This window comes from Mustela nigripes, chromosome 9 (assembly GCF_022355385.1).
Source record: "Mustela nigripes isolate SB6536 chromosome 9, MUSNIG.SB6536, whole genome shotgun sequence".
Lineage (NCBI taxonomy): Eukaryota > Metazoa > Chordata > Mammalia > Carnivora > Mustelidae > Mustela > Mustela nigripes.
This window is the reverse complement of record NC_081565.1, coordinates 32,838,478-32,848,482: the sequence shown is the minus strand read 5'-3', so window position 1 is coordinate 32,848,482 and position 10,005 is coordinate 32,838,478. Positions and strand designations below refer to the sequence as shown.

At 41.8% G+C, this 10,005-nt stretch overlaps 1 pseudogene; it reads left to right on the top strand.

The window, feature by feature from the left end:
- The first annotated feature begins 5,491 nt into the window (after positions 1 to 5,491).
- LOC132024115 (small ribosomal subunit protein uS14-like) lies at positions 5,492 to 6,102 on the top strand (annotated as a pseudogene).
- Positions 6,103 to 10,005: the final 3,903 nt, after the last annotated feature.

Here is a 10,005-nt window from a genome sequence, read left to right as displayed (position 1 = left end):
AAAAAATAATTCTATTCTTGGAAATCCAGCTTAAGAATTTAACAGATTAAACAGGCTTTGTGCACAAAAACATATAGCATTAACTCATAAATAAACAAAAAGTGCAAACATTTCTAAGAGTGGAGAAGTGGTTTGGTAAAGCACGTTGCATCCATTGGATGAAATATTTGATAGCCATTAATAGCAATCATTTCGGATGCATGGCCATGGCACCCTTGCCCTGCCCAAGAAACCCCTGTGACTACTGTTGAATGGCTTCTTCGTATCAGGAAAGGGCCAAGCTTTTAGAACAGAACCTCACTCAAGTCTTTAAACAAGTCAAAGCCAAGTTCTCCAAGATGTTTCAGTGAAGGTATTCAGCTTAAGTCAGGGACTACAAGATACCATGTGGCAGTGAGTTGGCAGGAGGTGGCAATGGGCACTCTAACCTTTCAGGAGTTTGATAACTTACTGTGACTCTGCTCACGATGGGACTATCCACATTCCTCTGGCCTTGAAGGAGACTGTGGACACGGGAGCAAGGCTGTGCTCCTGCAGGCAGCTCACAATCAAAATTAGAAGGAAGGCCAGACCCCTTGGAAAGAAGGAGTCAAGCGCATTCAAAGAGTCTTTGACTCTGTACTCCCTACAAAATATACTTGTATGGTACCTTCTCCTTGAATCTGGACTGTTCCTGGGACTCACTTGTAACTATAGAATATGGCAAAGTGAGGAGCACCTGGATGGCTCAGTGGGTTAAAGCCTCTGCCTTCGGTTCAGGTCATGATCCCAGGGTCCTGGGATAAAGCCCCGCATAGGGCTCTCTGCTCAGCAGGGAGCCTGCTTCCTCCTCTCTCTCTGCCTGCCTCTCTACCTACTTGTTATCTCTGTCAAATAAATAAATAAAATCTTAAGAAAAAAAAAGAATATGGCAAAGTGATGCTGCAGGCCTTCTGAAGATAGGTCAGTAAAAGCTTTCCAGCTTATACTGGGGTCTTTCGGAACATTCTCGGAGAGCCCTGGACCACCACATAAGAAGCCCTGTGACAGCCATCCTGGAGAAGCCATGTATAGGCACTCAGGTTGACAGTCCCAGCAGAGATAAATTCTCTAGCCTCTAAGGCATTACACATATAAGCAAAGCTGTCTCAGATCCCCCCAGCCATGCCATCCACAAGCTGATTACCCCCAAGTGACCTCAGTTGATACCATACAGAGCATAGAAGTTGATCAGGGAAAAAAAAAAGAATTGATCAGCTAGCTTACCTTGGCCTAAGTTCCAGACCCTCAAAATTATGAGACATAATAAAATGGTTGTTATTTTAAGCCACTAACTTTGGGGGTAATTATCACACAGCTGTATATAACCAGCACATCAACTTTGGAGGATGTTTGAAAATAAATTCATAATTCCATAAACAAGTAAATGAAGTTAAAGAATCAAGCTTCTATCCTGCCTTTCCTTTATGAACCACACTTCTGAGTAACCAAATAGTTGATGAGATGGAGCCCTTTTTACAGAAGAATTATAGCTAATAAATGTGTGGGAATATCAGAATAAGAATACTATTAAAATAAATAGAATATTTAAAATTCCCGATGAAATAATAGCATGAGGCAATGATCATCGATGACTGCTAAAATCATTAGACAAAAGGCAAGTGAGGAACATTATAATGAATAGATCAGGCTGAAAGCACCTCAAGCCACTAACTGATATCTTCTTAACAAGCCAAGTCAAGAGAAAACCAGCCCTTATGGGCCTCCTGGTGTGAGGCAACAGGAAGTACACAGCACCAACTCTGAAACTTTCTTACCCCCAAATCAAATCTGAACCTGGCAGAACTTCTGGATTTCATCCCGGAGACCAGAAGAACATGTTAAATGATCTCTGGGGGTTGTAGTCAGCAAAATACAAAACATGGAAAATTCTACAAGGCAAACAACCAAGTTTCTTCAATATATACATATATATTTTTTAATTGAGGAAGAAGGGGAATCTACTGATTAAACAATACTTAGAAGATATACCAACCAAATTCAATGTGTAGACTATTTCTGGATACCAATATATATATATATATTTGAAAATATATATTTTGAACAAGAAATTAATTTTTAATCACTAAGTGATTAAAAATCATTAAATCATTAAATGATTAAGAAATAATTTTTATTTGTTAGGTGTGGTAGGATATCGTAGATAATTTTTAAAGCATCTTTATCCAGGGCACCTGGGTGGCTCAGTCAGTTAGGCATCCAGCTTTGATTTCAGTTCAGGTCATGATCTCGGGGGTTCTAGGACTGAGCCCTGCCTTGGGCTCCATGCTCAGCTCAGAGTCTACTTGAGATTCTTTCCCTCTTCCTCTCCCTCCCCCTCTGCACTTCTCCCTGCTCATGTGTGCACGCACATGCTCTCTACCTCAAATAAATAAATAAAATATTTTTTAAAAAATAAAAAAGCAGTGCACCTGGGTGGCTCGGTCATTAAGTATCTGCCTTCAGCTCAGGTCACGATCCCAGGGTCCTGGAATCAAGTCCCACATCAGGCTCCCTGCTCAACGAAAAGCCTGCTTCTCCCTCTCCCACTCCCCCTGTTTGTATTCCCTCTCTTGATGTCTCTGTCTCTCTATCAAATAAATAAATAAAATCTTCAAAAATTTTTAAAAATTAAGAAGCATCTTTATCTTTTTAAATTTAAATTCAAGTTAGCTGACATATAGTGTATTATTAGTTTCACAGGTAGAATTTAGTGATTCATCAATTGCATATAACACTCAGTGCTCATTACATCAAGTACCCTCCTTCATGCCCATCACCCAGTTACCCCATTCCCCACCCATTTCCCCTTCAGCAACCCTCTGTGTGTTCCCTATCATCAAGAGTCTCTTATGGTTGCCTCTCTGTTATTAACTTCTTTTATGTTTCCTTCCCTTCCCCTGTTCATCGGTTCTGTCTCTTAAATTCCAAATATGTGTGAAATCATATAGTATTTGTTTTCTATGACCGACTTATTTCACTGAGCATAATATACTCTAGTTCCATCCATGCTGTTGCAAATGACAAGATTTCATTCTTTTTGATGGCTGGATAATATTCCAGTGTGTGTGTGTGTGTGTGTGTGTGTACACACATATAAAGCTGTGGTATATATATGTGTGTGTGTGTGTACACGCACACATACACACACACACATATATATACCACAGCTTTATCCATTCATCAGTCAACAGACACCTGGGCTCTTTCCATATTTTGACTATTGCGGACACTGCTACTATAAAACTGGGGTGAATGTGTCCCTTTGGATAGATACCTAGTAGTGTAATTGTTGGATCATAGCATAGTTCTATTTCTAACTTTTTGAGGAACCTCCATACTGTTTTCCAGAGTGGCTACCAGTTTGCATTCCCACCAAGAGTGTAAGAGAGGTCCTCTTTCTCTGTATCCTTGCCCACATCTATTGTTTCCTGAGTTGTGAATTTTAGCCATTCTGACCAGTGTGAGGTTGTATCTCATTGTGGTTTTGATTTGTATTTCCCTGACAATGAGAAATATTGAACACTTTTTCATGCCTGTTAGCCATTTGTATCTCTTCTTTGGAGAATGTCTGTTCATGTCTTCTGCCCTTTCTTGACTGGATTTTTGGCTTTTGGGGTGTAGAGTTTGATGAGTTCTTTATAGATTCTGCATAATAGCCCTTTATCTATGTTATTTGCAAATATCTTTTCCCATTCTGTAGGTTGCTTTTTAGTTTTGTTAATCATTTCCTTTCCTGTGCAAAAGTTTTTTTTTATCTTGACAAAGTCCCTTTTTTTTTTTTTTTTTTTTTTTTTTTTTTTTTTTTTTTTTTTTTTTTTTTTTTTTTTTTTTTTTTTTTCTTTTTTTTGTTGTTTCAACTTTCATCGTTTTTTTTTCTTTTTTTTTTTTTTTTTTTTTTTTTTTTTATTTTTTTTTTTTTTTTTTTATTTTTTTCTTTTTTTTTTTTTTTTTTTTTTTTTTTTTTTTTTGCTTCTTTTCCCTTGCCTTTGGAGACATGTCTAGCAAGAGTTTGCAGTGGCCAAAGTCACAGAGTTTACTACCTCTGTTCTCTAGGATTTTGATGGATCCCATCATTTAGGTCTTTGGACCATTTTGAATTCATTTTTGTGTATGATGTAAGAGAGTGTAGTCCAGCTTTATTCCTGCACATGTGGCTGTCCAATTTTCCTAATAGCACTCATTAAAGAAACGTTTTTTTCCCATTGGATATTCTTTCCTGCTTTGTTGAAGATTAGTTAACCATAGAGTTCAGGGTCCATTTCTAGGTTCTCTATTCTATTCCATCGATCAATACGTCTGTTTTTGTGCCAGTACCATACTGTCTTGGTGATTACAGCTTTGTAATAGAGCTTGAAGTCTAGAATTGTGATGCCACCAGCTTTGATTTTCTTTTTCAACATTATTTTGTCTATTTGGAGTCTCTTCTGGTTCCACACAAATTTTAGAATTGTTTGTTCCAGCTCTGTGAAAAATGCTGTTGTTTTTTTTTTATATAGGGATTGCTTTAAATATGCAGATTGCTTTCAGTATTATAGACATTTTAACAATATTTGTTCTTCCAAAATAAGGATAAAATGTTCTTCCATTTCTTCGTGTCTCCCTCAATTTCTTTCGTAAGTGTTCCATAGCTTTCAGAGTAAAGATCTTTTGCCTTTTTGGTTAGATTTATTCCTAGGTATCTTATGGTATTTGGTGCAATTGTAAATGGATCAATTCCTTGATTTCTCTTTCTGCTGCTTCACTGCTGATGTATAGAAATGCAACAGACTTCTGTGCATTGATTTTATATCGTGAGACTTTACTGAATTCCTGTATCAGTTCTAGCATTTCTTTTGGTAAGAGTCTTTTGGTTTTTCTACAGACTATCATGTCATCTACAAGAAGCATCTGATTTGGATGTCTTTTATTTCTTTTTGACATCTGACCGCTGAGGCTAGGACTTCCAATACTATGTTGAACAACAATGTTGAGACTGGACATCCCTGTCATGTTCCTGACCTAAGGGGAAAAAAACATCTTTATCTTTAGAGATAAAAGATGTATATATCTCAGATGCATCTGGGATTTCCTTTAAAACATCCAGTGGTAAGGTGATAGGAGTGGATTTGGTATAAATGAAGTAAGACCAGCCATATATGTTGGATATTATTAAACCTAGGTGGAGATGTGGGGGTTTAACACATTAATAGCTCTACTTTTTGTACATAATTTAAATTTACACTAAAAAACTTTACAATTAGTAGCTCTAGCCAAAACAATGGGGGGAGGTGTTTTAGTGATGCATCACTAAGTGATCTGAGTGCAAGAGAGACAGACTTTACCTCTTCTCCTCTTGCCAAATCCCCCTGCACTTACAAGACTAGAAACCTAAAGAGGCGTCTGAAGTCACATTTTAAGGATGCATAATGGAGGGGAGTTTGGAGAGGGAACAAAATTATTAAGGAGGATTATACTGTCACCACTTGACACAATGGGGATTGCTGCTTTTAACTGCTTTAAACAAGTCTTACTTCATACCAGAGCTTCTACTCAAGAAGGCGTCGCCATGGGAAATGGATCCTGCCCAGATCAAATCTTTCTTCCCCGCTTGGTCTTTGAGTACATGTTCCTTCCGTCCAGGGCAAGAGAATGAAGGTGGTTCTTACAATGCACTTGAAATTCTTTTTTTCTCTTCATGGTGTCCTTGCAGCCAGGTGTCTTGGAAGGCCCAGGAATGGAGGCACCTCTGGTTAGACAGGCTGTCCTGCCTGAGAGGGGGACCAGGTCACGTTTCTGCCTTTCCATGGGTCTATTTCCTTCAGATGCAATGACAAGCAGTATAGCATAGGGTCAGCCAGTGTGCTCTGGACACAGCTGGTCCTGCAAGTCATCAGCTGGGCAATCTTCTATCTAGTTGCACTCCTGAAAGCAAGTTGGGTAACTAGCAGCTCTATTGGAGTCATCCACAAAATTACAGCCAGAGTTCTCACTCTTGCTGTGTCTGCTCAAACTGGTACCATCATACCCAGAAATATGGCCTCAGTATGTGCAGTCAGTTTCTGTCAGTACTTGAAGTATACAGGCTTCATCAAGTCAGATTAAGTGATCACCGTTCAGTGGATTATCTAAGACAACAATTTGATGAAGAAAACAATGCTAGCTAGCTCTTAGTACATTTTTCTTTTTAATTAAATAAAAAAGAAGTAGTGGGGCAGCTGGGTGGCTCAGTCAGTTGAGAATCTGCCTTTAGCTCAGGTCATGATCTTCAGGTACTGGGATCGAGCCCCATGTCCATCTGTCTGGCTCCTTGCTCAGCAAGGAGTCTTCTTCTCTCTCTCTCTCTCTCTCTCTCTCTCTCCCCCTCCTTTTGCCCCTCCCCCCTGCTCAGGCACACACTCTCCCTCAAGTAATAAATCAGAAAGGAAGGAAGGAAAGAAGGAAGGACAACTTCCAGCTTACATTCTTGTTGAAAGAAGAAAATTAGATAATGTATAAATAAAGCACTCAGCATGGGTTCTAGTATAGAGACAGATTTCAATAAATGGTTATTACTAGAATTTATTACTCCATAAAATGTGGATTGGCCTAAAAATCATTAAAGGTCCTCCTTAGTCTAACGTTGGATGAGTCATTCATTTATACAACAGCATTTCTCATCAAGCCACGTGCCTGGTGCTGCTAAGTGGAGACAAACCTGGCAGGACAGCTGGGGGCTCAAGCGTCCAAGGCAAAAACTCTACTCAAAATTACTCTTAAATACTCAAAATTACTCTTAAAATCCCTCCACCATCAGCTGACCTCCCAACCATTTGTTCAGAGGTGCTGAAAGGGGTGCTACTAGGGGGAGCTACATGGTCTGGGCCATGGAGTGACGGTGGCTGAGGGATATTTCAGAATGTGGCATCCTGTCTCCTCTCAGGATCTGGAAGATAAGAGCCTTAAACTCTCCTCCATTCAGACCTTTGCCTTTGAACCTCCAACCCCAGTGCTGAATGAGAAAATGGAGAGCAGCCTCAGTGGTCACCTTCCATCAAGTTCAGGGTCACCATGAGATGGTCATCTCCCCGCAAATGGGAGTACGCTGCTTTGGTAGGCTTCTCACACCTCCCTGCGGCAACCAGGCCACCACAGCCTGTTCTCAACATTCCGCACTAATGCACTGAGCGCCTTCCATGAGCAGTGTTTTGTGCTGATCTCTGGCAGGAATGGAGTAAGCCAAAGGTGGTTTCCCCCAGGACTGTATAGACATGGGTGCCAGCCACAGTAAGGTATGGCCAACAAGGCCACAAAAAGGGCCAGAGATGGGCTGTGAGGAACTAGGAGATAGGAAGAACTCCCAACCTTCCTGGGAGGTCACCTTGGACCTGACCCTTGGAGGACAGTGACGATTTGAGGGGCAAAACATTGGGGAAAGGGTGCCACAGGATGAGGAGACAGCATGACGAGACATCATGGTGGGAAAGATGGGCTGTGTCCAAGTCATACCAGGAGGATCATGTGATTGGTTAAAAGGAGAGGTGAGACTGGCGATATCAATAGGGCCAGGTGTGAAAGGCCTTAAGGTCAGACCAAGAAGACTGGACTTTATTTTCTAGGCAGCAGAGAATCAAGGGACTGGGGATGGCAAGGGAAGAGGAGTCCAGTTGGGTGTAAAGCTCTCCTCCCCAACCCTGCCCATACCCTCATGGGATGTTGCATTGTGCCCTCCCAGATTTGGAAAGCCCCAGTTATAAATCTTTCAGACTCAAGGTATAAATCTTTCAGAGTAGCTTCAGCAGAACTTTAGGGGTCAAGAGAGACAACCTTTCAGGCTTCTCTACACAACTGCCCTTCATTTGTGGAGACGCACATTAAGATGGAGCATGAGTGGTGAAGGCAATGAAGTGAAGGGCTCCTGGCAAAGTAGCAGACTAAGGATCCTGGAAGATCCCCACCAACAAAATACCCAGATAAGCTGAGCAATACTGTTTTAGTCATTTTAAAGATATGAGGACTGTCACAGGGAAGTAAGGACATTTCTAAGATCAAAACAAAGGGAGAGCTGCAAACACAGGCAGGTAGAGAGCTGCAGCAGGGTCACAGAGGAGCTGTCAGGGTGACAGGGGAATGAGGAGTTTGCCTCCCAAGCCGGAAGTAGGTTTGGTAAGGATTGTGCTAGAAGGACCCTGAAAGTCTCACTCTGTGTGTGCTTCTGAGTCCCTGGCTGCCCTCTGCATAGAGTGCCTGGAAAACCCAGGAATATTTTGTCTAGGGAGACGACTGGTATAATGGAGAAAGACCCTGACCTGTTCTCTAACCTCCATTACCACTCCTCCCTTCTCCAAGCTTAGATTTTATTTTGTTACAACTGACCACCACAAGTGACCTCACACGGTGGCTGGGAAAACTTAGGCACTTCATTCAGCAAATCCATATTGAGCAGGGAGTATGACAAGTGCTAGGATATGGAATTGAACAAGATAAAAAAATCCCTGCTTTCAAGGAATTCATGTTCTAGTGAGTGAACAGAGAAAACAGAAAACAACATGCAAAAGAGGTAGTAAAGATATGCACGAGGTAGAGAGGAGGGAGCTTTCCCGAGCCTTGGCCGGCAGGCTTTGGGAGGAGGTATCTGAACTGAGTCAAGAAGGCCAAGTAGGAGTGGCTCACCAGAAGGCAGGGAAGGCATTCCAGCTGGGAGCAGAGCCCCAAGCCTGAAGCAGGGAATTACATATGGTGTGGTGTGGCTGGGCGATAACAGTGCCATTGGGGGTGTGGTGGGAAAAAAAGGCCAATAGGGACGGAGCTCACATGGCTAGAAGATGAGGCCTCGCATAGGTGTCAATGAACTTATGTGAATTTCAGAGAAACCCCATCCTCCTTCCAATAATTCACAATCCTCCTCCCACAGCATGACACATAGGACTGTCATCAGGGTAAGTCAAGCTACTCTTGTCAGTTTGCCTGGGTTCCCCAGAAAGCTGAGCATGAATCGGGGTGCTTATGAGCTACTCTTTTATTGGGGAGCTATTCTTTTCTTATTATTATTGTTTATTAGGGATAAAGGAGTAAAGCAGGAGAGAAGGCCAATACAAGATGGCCACTGCCAGATGAGCCTCATTTCAAGCTCATGGAAATGCCCCCAGGCAATCTGCTTTTGAGGTAGAAGGACCAATTGTCCTGGTTTTCATAGGACTGAATTGCAGAGGATTTCCCAGGACATGAGACTTTGAGTACTAAATCCAGGAAAGTCTCAGGCAAGCCAGGGTGAGTTTGTCTGCCCTGGTCTCAGGACTGCCTTCCGGGGAGAAGGTGATGCCTTTCCCAGAGTTTAAAAAGTTTCTCCCACAGAGGGCTCATTTCCCCCGCAGTATCTCTGGGCTGCACATGTGTGGGCATCACATGGGCTCTACAGCAGAGTAAACAGGGAAGTCCCAGGGTAGAGGAGAGAGTCATGCAACATGGGCCAGGGTAAGACACTATCAGAGTGAACCCACAGGAGGCTGGCATCCACACAACGGTGGTTACCATAGCAGCAGTGTGAGTAAGAGGTGGTGAGGCTGAGAAAATCCAAGTGGTGCATCCTTCACCTCTAACTTAAAGATAGTAGTCCAGGTAATCTTCTACCTTCACTTTGTGAGCTCTCAGGAGTGTGCAACAATCAGCTTCATGTCTTGGTTCCCTCCCCATGTCCACCACAAATACAGCAGATAAGTATTCTTAAATTATAAAAACCCTAAATATCAACTAGGGGATAGAAGAAAGATATCCCAAGATTGTAAGGGATTACAGGTCATCAGTAGGTGGACATCTTTAATAGACATGTAAACACTAAACAACAGAAAGTTGCAACCAGATCTAATGCAGAAGCAATGAGAACAGAGTATTAACTAGAGTTGCTCTGACTCCAGATCCCTCACCTCTTAATCTCAGAATTCTAAACTGCTTTTTTTTTTAAGATTTTATTTATGTTTGTTTATTTAACAGAGAGACAGAAAGCGCAAAGCAGAGGGAGCAGCAGGCAGA